We start from the raw sequence: 12699 nt of genomic DNA, 5'->3' as shown, positions 1-12699 counted from the left end.
TCTTGTTTGTCTTGTCTGTTTACCTCCCAAACCTACCTCCCCAAACATACCTACTTCCCCCACCCCCATTCCACTCTCACCTCAAAAAAAAAAGGGCAATCTGCTCCCAAAAAAATTACACCCCATACATAGCTGCCCATTTTGCACACATGTCTGCTGGACACATAAACTGATATTTAATTGGCAGTACAACATACTTTGTTGTGCTCATTCCTCTCTCAGGGGTGGAAGGTTTCATATTCCCCTCCAAATTTATTGCATATGCACAGCTGTTGCTGTTAAAGAAATGGGCAACCATGGACCTTCCCTACACCCGTCCTGCACAACCTGAGCTGTTTTCCCTACTGTCTTTCCCTCTTTCTGCCCTTTTTTCACCACTTCCCTATCTCCCCATTTTCTTTTCTTTCAAAGAAATGAGCGCGGTGGTTAGCGGGAGTAAGCACTATTAAGCAGTAGTAAGCGGGTTTGCGTGAGTGTGTGCTTGTGTGCACTTAGCTAAGCATTGCTAAGCATCAAGCAAACCCACACAAACCCACTTACAACTGCTTAAAAGTGCCTTAGTCAGTCTGTATGTCAGGGCCCTTGTTCTGCTCAGCAGCAAAATAAAACACGTGTCAGTCTCGAACCCCAGACACACTAGACTGCATGAAGTACCACTAAACCACTGTAGACATACAACAAGTCGGTGCTGAAATAAATATATCATGCATCAGAATGAGTGAATGTAAAGGAAAAATAGGAAGGCCATAACACAAAACTTGTTCGGTGGAACTTTACCAGCAGTTGTTGTGGGATTGCATTACATGACTGTGATAAGAGAACCAGCCATTCTAGCAGGAAATAATGTTACAGCAGCACTTTACAACCCACACACAGTATCATAGCAGGACAAACAGTGGCAAATCTGATTAGGGCAGAGGACATACATCCCAACTGTGACTACTTTTCAGGGATGTCCCTGATTTTGAAACATATGTTAGCTGTGTACCTCTGAATCCCTCTGAAAAGTACTGATGTTAGGCAGAAAGGTGGGGTATTACACTTAATGAATAATGACAATAATAAGAGTTAGACATGCTTGTACTTCAGAAAAGGTGTAGTAATCTATATGCACTGGTTCTCTCAAAGTCTCCACTTACTGTCTCTGTTATTTTGAAGGTGTACCTCACTTTTACCTACCTTTCCCTGACTCTGTTCAAATATGTACCTGAGTGTTTCAGAGGCCTGGTAGAGGCAGAAACACACAGGCATATCAGGTTTTCTGCTGTTACACACTGTGCAAATAGCTTTGGAAGGAGCTCCACATGCATACCCTTATGTAGGAGTACAACACTGAAATACCAAAGGATGTAGCCATGTACTGGTAGCAACTGACTGTAACAATGCCATTGTACCAGTGCTGAAAAGACCTATGCATTGCACAAACAAAGAATAACAGGCTAACGTCTGGCTACCATCTTGATAGGTCCACAGTTGGGAGCTATGCAGACAGACTACTTGCCTTGATAAACTAACAGGTACACAGCAACCCTTTAAGTCCAGCAAGATAACATTCACACAATAATACATAATGCTCTCTGTACGTCTGCATCTCTACTCAAATGTACAATATACCTGTGTGTTCAGGGTCTACCAAGGATGTAGGTAGGCATACTCAGTACTGGAATTGTCCAGTTTTCATGAGCAGCCTGTGCTAATGTCAACACTAAAAAAACACAAACTGTTCAGAAGTGAGTACATTAATATTCACAGTATAGCAGTTCACAAACAGTTAATGTACAAAAAGAATACATCTCAATAACTACTTTTGTATGGCAGTTAATTGTATAAGTAGAAAAAAACTACATACTCCCATGTATCTGGTGTTAGCCTTTGCAGGGGTGAGTACAATTCTACACTGACAAGTGTGTACTGGAAGTGGCAACATTCAGGTCTGAGTACAACACTTAAATCACTGGCTACAACCCTAGCTTCAAATATAAGAACTATACCAACCTTTGGGTTTCTGTGACAGTGAGTACTGCAATTACCACACAGCAGGCTGCATGCAATTACCAAATGGTGGCCACCAATTGGTGCAGAGGCCATCACATGCACATGTGCAGATACCTATAAAAGCAGGCTGTACTTGCTGCCCACACACGCAATCACTCCATTGCAGACAATGAGGGAGAGAGACAGAGAGACAGAGAGAGAGAGGGAGACATTAACAGCAAAAGCAAACTCAAAAGCAAAAGGAACACGGACATTAATAATACCAACACATACAAAGGAAAGGTATGTAACAGATATGTATTTACTGGCATGTAGTAGATGTTTTTGAGGAGTACTCTACATACTTTGAAACATCCATATGTGGCAGCAGTACGTATCTATGCACAAATAACTACTGCCATGGACAAATCAGTGTGTAGCTGTGTGCAGGGGGACATAATTTTGACATATGTAGCTCAGCATTAAATGTCAAACATCTGATTCATGTTAGCTGTGTTCTGTACAGTAGTTTGGACAATGGCTGTTTGGGGGAGTAGCACAAACAGCTATATAAACATGGATGTGACAGAGTAACACACGCATGATATTCATATTAACATGTAGCTTAGCACTGGCAACTGCTGTACCAGGCTAGTATGCTAATCTAGCATTTGTAGCTATATACACACCCTCTAATATTACTGTGTGCTCACATGTGACACCTGTTCATGTTGCAGCAAGGCCCAACAGGTCAGCCGTGAGGTACAGGGACTTACAACAGTGTGGACCTTGTGTGTGTATATGGCACACACAGATGGAGAGATATATATGTGTCAGATATATTAACATATGTACATGTGCATAGAGCAAAGGACATACTACAACTGTATGTGAAGGGTGGACATATATATGTTGGTGAAGGTTGTTATGTGTATATTTGTATGTAGGTTGTAGTGTGTGGCAAACAAGACAGCATACAGTGCTGGTATATGATATGCGGTGGTTAAACACTGTGGGTGTGATTTGTTAAGTTTGCAATGTTGCAGCCAGTGAGGCTTGCTAAAGTTACATGGGCTGAGAACATCTTCAATGCATTTCTCACAAGACTGTGCGATATCATTACATTACTGTATACCTCACATCCTTTGCATAATTGATATTTTCACCATGAAAGATGGACTGTATATGTGCCTATATGTATATGTATATGTACACCAATGGATGTGTATATGTATATATATATATATAGAGAGAGAGAGAGAGAGAGAGACAGAGTCATATATAGTGAGACAGATGCCTGGTGTCAAACCCATGCTGTAAAGCAATAAGCCAACTAAAGCATAGTCATCACTTTTACAAAACATAGTATCCCCACAGTATCATACATACAGTCAAGTGTTACATCATCTCTCCTTTGGTAATCACATTTCCAAAGGTATTTTGAAATCTCTTGGTGGATCACATAAGCAATAAGGGGTCTGCATGCATATCCACAAAGGTTGTTGTACACCTATAATGAATAGCCATCATTGACAGACTTTGCTGCGTTTGAACAGGTCTGAAATATACCTCAGGCATAAACCCTCACTCACACTATTTAATAGAAACTGTAATGAGTGTGTGTGACATGGATGACCTAGACCAGGGATCACTGCAGTGGCTGGGCTTGTCACAAGCATATGGATGTGACCTAAGGTATGGAAAGTGGCAGCACACGCTGGCAAAGATAACAGATGTGTTCATGGAGAAAGCAGGGTTCCCACCTATGAAATAATTGAGGTCACATGTATGTATATGTATTTGCCACACAGCTACCTGACATGTGCAATGCACATACTGTTGTCATTGTGATATGTCATACAGTAGTAAAAGCAAAACCCACAACACATTGACCAACAGTGTCATACACATAGAGCACACACACATGCTCACCAAGTGCAGGATTCAAACCCCTACCTAACTACTTTCTGATAGTAGAGCAGTACATATTAACATGACGTGCTATACACATTACTGGGACTTCTCTTTTCCACAGGTATATTTGTAGGATGGTGACATCATCAGACTTGACAAAGATAAGTATACCACTTTTAAGGTGTTTTAGTAGTCTCCAAAAAGGCTGCTCTTCTCCAAAGAGATCACACACACACACAGTTGTCAAGTGCAGGATTTAAACCCCTACCTAACTACTTTATGATACTAGAGAAGTACGCATTAACACGACACGCTATACACATTAGTGGGAGCTCTCTTTTCCACAGGTATATTTGTAGGATGGTGACATCATCAGACGTGACAAAGATAAGTATACCACTTTTAAGGTGTTTTAGTAGTCTCCAAAAAGGTTGCTCCTCTCCAAAGAGATCACACACACACACAGTTGTCAAGTGCAGGATTTAAACCCCTACCTAACTACTTTATGTTACTAGAGAAGTACGCATTAACACGACGCACTATACACATTAGTGGGAGCTCTCTTTTCCACAGGTATATTTGTAGGATGGTGACATCATCAGACTTGACAAAGATAAGTATACCACTTTTAAGGTGTTTTAGTAGTCTCCAAAAAGGTTGCTCCTCTCCAAAGAGATCACACACACACACACACACAGTTGTCAAGTGTAGGATTCAAACCCCTAACTACTTTATGATACTAGAGAAGTATGCATTAACACGACACGCTATACACATTACTGGTAGTTCTCTTTTCCACAGGTTTATTTGTAGGATAGTGACATCATCAGACTTCACAAAGATAAGTATACCACTTTTAAGGTGTTTTAGTAGTCTCCAAAAAGGTTGCTCCTCTCCAAGGAGATACACACACACACACACACACACACACACACACACACACACACACACACACACACACACACACACACACACAGTTGTTAAGTGCAGGATTCAAACCCCTACCTAACTACTTTATGATACTAGAGGAGTACGCCTTTACATGATGCACTATACACATTACTGGGAGCTCTCCTTTCCACAGGTATATTTGTAGGATGGTCACATCATCAGACTAGACAAAGTGGGTTACATTAGGTGACATTAGGTGGGCTACATAGAAGGAATTTCTAAACACTTTGGCTATGTGATCATCAAAGGAGAGTTTACTATCTACCTGGGTCCCCAGGGCCATAATTACTTTCTCTGTACATACTGGATTACCACCTATGTGGTAATTTGTGTGCACTTTGTTTTATCCAAAGGGGATGACTATGCATTCTTTGGCATTCTGCTTGAGGGCATTGTTTTGACACCAGGTATCTGTCTCTGTAAGACCCTTCTGGAGGATGTCCGTGTTAACCGTAGAGTCGATTATGGACCACAGTTAGCAGTCATCTGCAAACTTGTTCAGCCATACTCCTCCCATGTTTGCCTGTACCTCTAAGCAGTATCTACTGAACAGGTGGGGTCCCAGGAACAAGACCTGTGGGATGCCATTTGTGACTGGTTTAGAGTCGGACATGGCAACAGCAGCTCTGAACATGTGTGTTTGATCTGTGAGCCAGTTGGCTACCCATCCTGTGACATAGCTGTTAATGTTCAAGCTGGTAAGCTTGTCCATGATGACAGAGTGGGGAATGGTGTCTAAAGGCCTTAGTGAGGTCCAGGTGGGCTGTGTGGACTACTTTCACCTCCATCTATGTCCTTGGTAACTGTTTCAAATAAGTCAACTAGGTTTAGGAGGCAGGATCTGCCTTTAACAAAGCCAAGTTGGGTAGAGTCCAGTGTCTGGAGGTCCCCAATGTCTCTGTTTATGGGTTCCATGATAATTTGCTCCATAGCTTTGCAGACCAGGCTGAGTAGGCCTATAGGACAATGGTTTCCAGGTTCTGTTGTGGCACCCCCTTTGTGGAGCTGGATGACTGTTGCTTTATGCCATTCTTTGGGTACATAGCCTGTGGTAAGGTTGAGTCTGGATAGTGAATGTAGGTGAGGGTATAGTTCCTTTTGGGACTGGTGTAAGATGCAGCCTGGGACACCATCCAGTCCCATTGATGCTGTGTTCTTAGCTTTGGAGAGGGCTGTTTTTACCTGCATGTCCATGAAGTCTGGGGCTTTGCATTCTTCTGGGATGGACACAGGCCCTTTTGGGGGTGATAGGGGGCATTTGCACTGAACTTGTTCCCCAGAATGTGGGCAATGTTAGTTGGCTCAGTGTATTTCTTGCCATTTTGCAGTAGCTGACAGCATATTTGGAAGTTGCCACCTAAATGTTTGGTATAGCTAACAAAGGCTTTGTGGTTGTTATTCTTCCATTCCTTGGCAATTTGCCTTTAGAAACTGGCCTTGGATTATTTTATGAGCGATCATTGTTTCTTCCTAATAATGATCAGTGATGCCTTTCCTTTTGTGAAGTTTGCTTTATCATGTGTTCATTTCCTCCTTCTGTTGTATAGCTTATTTATGGGCAACGACCACCATATCGGTTTCTTATTTTTGGAGGAGTGCATCTTGGTTTTATTTGGGATGTCTCGATCCATGCATCCCTGTAGCTGCTCATAGAATGCACTTGTAAATGATTTGGCAGACTGTATAGCATTATCCTATAGCAAGGGGGCTTTGGAACTTTCCACTTTGGTCTTGGGAAGTGTGCAGTTTGCTTTTGAAAATGTCTTCACAGTGGTTTCCTTGACTGGGGGTGGGGGGTGGGATGTGAATGTCCAGTGTGATTACTTTATGGTCTGATATTACCAGCAAGGGGTTTATCTCTGTTGTGGAACAATGGTACCCCATGTTGGTGATGATCAGGTCCAGTATGTTGTCACCTCTAGTAGGCATGGTGACCAGCTGTTCCAGGGTGTTTGAGTTTTTAAACTCTAGGAAACATTGGGCAAAGGACGTTGTACATGAGTAATTCTCCCACTCAATGTTTGGGTAGTTGTAATCTCCTCATATAATGGTGTTTGGTAGGACCTTTATATTTTCCACTGTTCTCAGGAATACTGAGTGAGGTTCCTGAGACAAGGTAGGTGATCTGTAGCAGGCTACAATCTGATAAGCAGCTTTGCCTAATGTTAGTTGCACTTGCATGGTCTCCAAGGCCTCATGCTGTGCCACTAACCTGAAGGTGTGGGTATTCATAAGGTAAATGGATACACCCCTTCCTTTTGTATTTCAGTCTGGGTTTTGTGGCCGAAGAGCAGAGGGATTGTGAGTGTTTTACGTGGAGTATGTCCAACAGCTCTGTGTTTGACATAGCTTTGTATGTTAGGTGGAGATCACCTCTGAGTAGGCGATATGTGAGAGAGCACAGCTGGAGCATTTCGAGATGGTCTGTGTATGGCATGCATTTCAGGCCACTAATGCTCTTTATTGATATTGATATTCATTGATATTTATGACATAGCAATAGAAAGCTCCATGGTTCTCTATGGACTCTATGACAATATTTTTACCAGAACATGGATTGGATAATGTTAGGAGTGCTCATTATTTATTGATGATACTGATCGGAGTTTATTGATCTTCTTTGAATTTTCACTTTCTTTGAACAACTTAAGTACTTGTAGTACATAGTTTGATTATGACAGGAGTCCAATATATTATATGGGTCTGTTTTCATATCACTGTGTGTGCAAGGCAGGATTGGTGAATAGTGACAAAATTCTGGGGTAAGAACTGCAACTGCCAGATATGTGTGGCCCACTGCTGTACTCAGACATGGCCTAAGTGCATGAGCATGCCCAGTATGACCTTTCAGTATGTTGTTGACTGACATTTGCTTTGTTTATTTAAGTGTGTGAGCATGCCCAGTATGACCTTTCAGTATGTTGCTGACTGAAATTTGCTAAATTTGTTTAAGTGTGTGAGCATGTCCAGTATGGACATATATACTATATGTGTGTGAAAAATCAAGTTGGTTTTTACTTCAGGACTCACCTTTGTATTGTACATCGACAGGAAGCATGCTGTGCCTGCAGGGCTTCCATGAGTCACTTTGCATAGATTTATCAACATTTCTACATACAGGGGGGACAGCTATTATTTGTATATTTCTACCCGGGGGCACACCTGATTGTTACTGTGAGTGTACATAGGATGAGGGGTTCACCTGACACTTATACACATTTGCTAGGCCTGCACTGCTATGTCAGGTACTCCATTTCAGTCTGTACTGTTGCCTATCGTACTGTCTTGAGGCATACTACTGTACTACAGATCTTAACTTCCAGTTTCACATTTATTAGTTTGTGACTTCATAGTCTACCCAACCCACATCACACTGCCTGTCCTGCTGTTATCTGTCTGCATAGGCCTGGGGTGAAGTTCAGAGGGCATGCTACAGCATTTGTTTGTGTTTGCGTTAGTCTACAATTGTCCTGCTGTGTCTGTGCCAGTGAAATGCTGTCATGGCTTAGTGGTTCAATACTGTGACTATAGTGCACAGTATCCTGAGTTCGAGCCCTGTCACTGCTTTTTATTTTCCTGCTGGGCAGACCTGACTGGTTAAGGAACAGTAAAGCAGGTGTGAGCGTGTTTACCCAACTTTGCTCGACTTTGCCTGACTTTGCCCAACATTGCCCAATGTTGCCCAACGTTGCTCAACATTGCGCTAGTTTGCGCAGTGCGCAGCTCCACGCAATTGTGCTTAAATATGCTAAACAGTGGTAAAAGTTGCTTAGCATTGCTTTATATTGCTTAAAACATGGCAATCATGCCTCAGGTGGTGTTGCAGGGCTGCCTATGTCGGATGCACATAGTACACTCCCTATACATGTTTGAAAACAGGTAGTGTCAAGTTAGGCATCCCTTTTATTTTATGTGTGAGTCAGAGAGAGGTATCATTTCCAGGGTTCGTACTGAGCCAGTGTATGTGTTATGCGTTGCTTCTTTCCCAAGGCCAAGGCATACTGGGCACGCCTCCTTCTGCCTAACTGGGGCAGGCTCAGGTTGTTCCTCCTCTGAGTCACGGTCTGCCTATGATGGCCTTGGCAATGGTGGGGGGCTGTTTGGCCCTGCCCCATGCTGTTCCTGCTGCAGCTGTTTTCACAGGATCATATTGTGTAGCATGGCACATACCTTGACAATTTGGGTAGATGTAGTTGGTGAGTACTGCAAGGCTCCACCAGATGTGTCCAGGCACCGTAACTGTGACTTGAGCATCCCAAACACATGCTCGATTATATTTCATGTTTGTGCGTGTGCCTCATTATAGAGTTCTTGTTCAGGTGTGTGTGCATTTCTGATGGTTGTCATCAGCCACGGCTCCAGTTCGTATCCAGCATCCCCCACTAGGTGACCATCAGGGATGTCCCCCATTGGCAAATGTCTGGTACAGCTGCGTCAGATGCCAGATATGGGAATCGTGGTAAATTCCAGGGCAGCCAGCACACGCATTCAGTATTATGCCCTGGGCATCGCACATGACCTGGCAGTTGATGGAGGGGAAGCCCTTACGGTTGATGTAGGCCCTACCCCGCTCACCGGCTGGTGATTTGATGTGTATGTGCGTGCAGTCAATTGCACCCACTACCTCAGGGTATTCCGCTATTTGGTGGAAGAGATGCATATTGCTGGCCAATGCCTCACGGGAATTGGGGAAATATACATGATTAGGCTCATACGTTCATGGGTTCATACTAGATCTATCTGCCCTAGGGCATTTATAAGCCTAGCCAGAGTGTGCTTGGCTTTCGCCACCCCTTGTAATGAGTATACTGTGCCCATTTTAAGGTTTAGTTTACTGTACCTCTGTCTAGCAGTGACACAGAAGTGACCCCCGGGCTAAACCTATGATCTCCCATTCACTTGTCAAGATTTCTCTTGAAGAGAGTCAGTGAGGGGCTCTGCCTAACATGGACTGGGATTTTATTCCAGAGTGATGGGAGCCTCTGGGTTATGAATCTGTCCCTCCAGCATGTCCTATTTATTTCTGTGCTGAGGTTCAAATCTCTCGCTCGCTTAGCTCTGGTGGATTTGGATTTTCTGAGGTGGAGCATGTCCATTAATTCCAGGTTGGACATGTCCTTGTACATCAGGCATAGATTGCCTCTGAGTAGTCGGTATGCTACTGAGTAGAGCTGGAGTTTCTTTAGCCGGGCAGCATACAACATATGTTTGAGTCCCTTGATCCTCTTGATGAGGTACCTTTTGGGTCTTTCCAATTGCTGCAGGTGTCGGGTAAGGTACATCCCAAATGGGGCATTGTACTCAATTATAGGCCTGATGAGGGAAGAGTAAAGGGGCACAATGACCTCTCCCGATCTAGATGTGAATCCCTTCATGACATGACAAGGTGGGCAATATAGAAGGTCTTTCTAATCACTTTGGCAATGTGAGTGTTGAACAAGAGGTTACTGTCAACTTGGGTCCCTAGGTCCCTAATTACTTCTTCTGTACTTAATGGATTACCACCTATGTGGTAATTTGTGGGCACTTTGTTTTCCCAAAGGGTATGACTATACACTTTTTGGCGTTGAGTTTAAGGCCATGGCTTTGGCACCAGTTTTCCATTTCTATGAGACCCTTTTGAAGGATGCTTGTGTCTGCTGGAGAATCAATTATGGCGCCCAGTTTGCAGTCATCTGCGAACTTGGTCAGCCACAATCCTCCCATGTTAGCCTGTACCTCAGAAAAATAAATACCGAACAAGAGAGGTCCCAGGACCAAGCCCTGTGGGATGCCACTTGTGACTGGTTTAGAGTCTGACATGGCTCCAGCAATTCTGATCTTGTGGGTTCTGTCCAGTTTGCAACCTATCTTATGACATAGGGGTTTATATTTAAGCTGGAGAGCCTGTCTATGATGCCAGAGTGGGGTATTGTGTCGAAGGCTTTTGCAAGGTCAAGGTAGGCTATGTGAACTACCTTACCCTCATCAATGGCCTTGTTGACTGTTTCAAAGAAGTCGACCAGGTTCAAGAGGCAGGATCTGCCTTTAACAAAGCCGAATTGGGTAGGATCCAATGTCTGCAGGTCCCCAATGTCCCTGTTTATGAGTTCCATAATGATCCTCTCCATAGCTTTGTAGACCAGGCTCGTCAAGCTTATGGGGTGGTAGTTTCCAGGGTCCGTAGAAGCACCTCCTTTGTGGAGTGGGACCACTGTTGCTGTATGCCATTCTTTGGGTACATATCCTGTAGTAAGGCTGAGATTAAACAGCAGCTTATGTGTGGGTAGCTCTCTTCTTGGAGTTCATGTAGCATGCAACCCGGGACACTGTCTGGTCCCACTGATGCTGTGTTTTTAGCTTTGGAGAGGGCGGCTCTCACCTGGGCATCTGAGATGTCAGAGAGGCAACATTCTGCTGGGATAGATATTTGTCCTTTTGGGGGGGAGGGGGGGGGGAATTTGCACTGAACCTGTCTGCTAGTATGTTGGCAATGTCTGTGGGTTCAGTGTATTTTTTGTCATTTTGGACTAACTCTGAGCATATCTGTGAGTTTCCACCCAGGTTTCTAACATAACTAAAGAAAGCCTTGTGATTATCTTTAGTGTCTTGTGCAATTTTTCTCTCAAAGTTGGCCTTAGATGATTTTATGAGTATTCGTAGTTTTTTGCTAGTACTGATCAGAGATGCCTTCCCTTTTAGGGATTTTGCTCTATCATGTAGTAGCTTTCTACTTCTGTTGTATAGCTTCTTAATGGCTGGGGTCCACCAGACAGGTCACCTGCCTTTGGGGGAATGGGTCTTGGTTTTATTTGGGATTGCATGATCCATGCATTCCTGTAGGTGTCCATAGAATGCATTTATAAAGGATTCAGCAGAGTGGGCTGTGGTTTCCACTGGCCCGGGGGCTTTGAAGGATTCCACTTTGGTCTTAAGAAGTGTGAAGTCAGCTTTTGAGAAGTTCTTCACTGTGGTCTTCTGTGCTGGGGGTGGGGGTGGGACGTGGATTTCCAGGGAGATTAATTTATGGTCCGATCTTACCAATGAGGGGTATACTTCTGGTATAGAACATTGTGTCCCCATGTTTGTGATGATCAGGTCTAATATGTTTTCCCCTCTTGTGGGAGAGGTGACTAGTTGTTCCATAGCATTTGAGTTTATGAATTCTAGGAACCTTTAGGCTAGGGTGTTGGGGCTTGAGTAATGCTCCCAGTCTATGTTTGGGTAGTTGAAGTCCCCCAATATGATGGTGTTTGGAGAGACCTTCATATTCTCCAGTGTCTTTAGGAAGGCCGAGTGGGGTTCCTGAGTTTGAGAGGGTGGTCTGTAGCATGCTACAATCTGGAGGGCAGTTTTGCCTACTGTTAGTTGCACATGGATGGCCTCCGATGCTTCGTGCATTGCCACTAACCTGGAGGTGTGGGTATCCTTGATGAATATGGATACTCCCCCTCCTTTTGTGGTTCGGTCCAAGTTCTGGGGCTGAAAAGCATGATATGAGATATAACCTGGTAGTGCTGGGGTGCTCTCGGGAGCCTTGAACCAGGTTTCTGTCACTGCACAGACATCGATGTTCTCCATACTGAGGAGAGCTTTGAGAGCGTGCATCTTGAGGTTTAGACTTCTGGCGTTGAGCAGCATTACCCTTAGTTTCTTTCTACTTGTGTTTTTTAGGGAGGTGGGTTTGTCTTTTGAGCCTTGCCTAAAAAAGGCACTATGGGGGTGGCAAGAGCCTTTACCAATATACGAAAGCCCAGGAGTGACAGGTGCAAGCTGTCTCTTGCAAAGCAGTGTGGCTTGTTGAGCATGTCATCCCAAGCAGACAGACATTGGATCCCCTTAGAATGACACCAGTACTCAAGCCAATTGTTAAAATTGATC

The sequence above is a fragment of the Protopterus annectens genome, chromosome 8.part1 (genome assembly GCF_019279795.1).
Source record: "Protopterus annectens isolate FY-2018-M chromosome 8.part1, PAN1.0, whole genome shotgun sequence".
Classification (NCBI taxonomy): Eukaryota; Metazoa; Chordata; order Ceratodontiformes; family Protopteridae; genus Protopterus; species Protopterus annectens.
Note: the sequence above shows the minus strand (reverse complement) of the source record.